The following is a 2,504-nucleotide window of genomic DNA, read 5'->3' as shown; positions in this document are numbered from 1 at the left end:
TCTATGCGACGGCTGGTTTTGTGAAAACAAAAGTCATCTGGCACTAGTTTGAGGGAGAATTGTTTCAAATGCCAACCCTCCCCCATAACTGACCAATGCTGATTTAGCATTGCATTTTGGTTCCACTTTTAGGAGCAGGGCATATTTTTGATTAATTATTTTTTTCTTAAAGTCCCTTTTGCTCCTCAGCCCCCCCCCCCCCCCCCCCCATAACCCTCTGTTCTTTTTCACTCCCAGAGAAGAGTAGAAGGGAAAGATGTCAAGTGTGCACCACTTTGTTGAAAGGAAAATAAAGCTTTGTGTCAGGATATGGGTGCTGTGGAGAAGAATCAAATGTCCAAACAATGCTCTCTTCATCCCATTTTATTTTTCATTTAAATGATCCCCGCTACCAACAACGGGAATTACAAAACAAATAATAAATAAATAAAATGGCCAGTGCAGGAACGTGTTGTGATGATGTGCAGGGGTAGGTTCTCCAGTGCAGGGATGTGTTGTGATGATGTGCAGGGGTAGGTGCTCCAGTGAGGGGACATGTTGTGATTATTTTTAGAACAGGGTTTTCCCCTCCTCCCCTGTGCAGTTTATTTTGTGTTTTGAATTACAAATTATTTTTGTTTATTATGTAGTTGTATAAATCTCAACGAAAGCATGTGTTTTAGTTATTGTATTTATGACGGCGTTGCTGTGTGTTTGTTTTGTTACTGTTTTGTTTTATTTGTTCTGGCAGAGACGAGATCGGCAGGCCCTCTAGTTGCTAATTTGAAAGCTGGTGCAGAAGATGGCCATCTCCCGAATCAAGTGATTAATTTGTTGCTAATCGGGAGATGGTCACCTGTATAAAAGCCTGCAGCTCTCTTCCCTCTGGGTGGAGTGTACGAGAGGCGGAACGACAGCAAGGAGCGAGTGAGAAATTTAAAATAATACTAAGGATCATTGAAGGTAGTTGCCCAGCCTGACCTTAGTGTTAGTTATTATTTTGTGTTTGTGATTTGTTGTATTTAAAACTTTTATTTTCGCTCTGTGAGCAGTGTTTGGTTTTTGTTCAAATATTTTATTTATTTTACTTGTGTTTGAAAATAAATGGCGCACAACGCCTGTATGTTGTTCTTCCTCATTCTGGCCTGACATCACCGCAACGCCATTTCCTGTCACAGGGCCGTAATCACGTAGCTGTGTCAGCTTTGTACAACCAAACTCATCAGTGATCAGTGGGGCGTCGGCTCTATCCAATCACTGCACGCAACACAGCTGATCACAATAGAGTTGTTCAGCAATCTTACAGCTTCAGCTTTTTTTCAAAGATGGCTGACTTCCTGTTCGATCCTACCGTCAAGTTGGCCCATCCCTGGGAAGGCGTACCACCAACCTTACTTAGCGCCCTTCCTGGTCAGGAGGTAGATTTGCAGTTCCTTTTCTCCCGTTCACAATTTGTTACAAAACTGGTCCTCAATTCCTATTTTATACCTGCTGAAATTCTGCAATGACATAATTAAATGGTGAAAAACCCATTCGTCCTTCACCCAGTCCTGTTTTAAGAACATAAGAAAGTTTACAAACGAGAGGAGGCCATTCGGCCCATCTTGCTCGTTTGGTTGTTAGTAGCTTATTGATCCCAGAATCTCATCAAGCAGCTTCTTGAAGGATCCCAGGGTGTCAGCTTCAACAACATTACTGGGGAGTTGATTCCAGACCCTCACAATTCTCTGTGTAAAAAAGTGCCTCCTGTTTTCTGTTCTGAATGCCCCTTTGTCTAATCTCCATTTGTGACCCCTGGTCCTTGTTTCTTTTTTCAGGCTGAAAAAGTCCCTTGGGTCGACACTGTCAATACCTTTTAGAATTTTGAATGCTTGAATTAGGTCGCCACGTAGTCTTCTTTGTTCAAGACTGAACAGATTCAATTATTTTAGCCTGTCTGCGCATGACATGCCTTTTAAGCCCGGAATAATTCTGGTCGCTCTTCTTTGCACTCTTTCTAGAGCAGTAATATCTTTTTTATAGCGAGGTGACCAGAACTGCACACAATATTCAAGATGAGGTCTTACTAGTGCATTGTACAGTTTTAACATTACTTCCCTTGATTTAAATTTGACACTTTTCACAATGTATCCAAGCATCTTGTTAGCCTTTTTTACAGCTTCCCCACATTGTCTAGATGAAGACATTTCTGAGTCAACAAAAACTCTTAGGTCTTTTTCATAGATTCCTTCTCCAATTTCAGTATCTCCCATATGATATTTATAATGTACATTTTTATTTCCTGCGTGCAGTACCTTACACTTTTCTCTATTAAATGTCATTTGCCATGTGTCTGCCCAGTTCTGAATCTTGTCTAGATCATTTTGAATGACCTTTGCTGCTACAACAATGTTTGCCACTCCTTCTACTTTTGTGTCGTCTGCAAATTTAACAAGTTTGCTTACTATACCAGAATCTAAATCATTAATGTAGATTAGGAATAGCAGAGGACCTAATACTGATCCCTAATACTGTTTTCTGTTGAC

The sequence above is a fragment of the Polyodon spathula genome, chromosome 8 (assembly GCF_017654505.1).
Source record: "Polyodon spathula isolate WHYD16114869_AA chromosome 8, ASM1765450v1, whole genome shotgun sequence".
NCBI lineage: Eukaryota > Metazoa > Chordata > Actinopteri > Acipenseriformes > Polyodontidae > Polyodon > Polyodon spathula.
The sequence above is the reverse complement of the archived record's forward strand: the minus strand, read 5'-3'. Positions refer to the sequence as shown.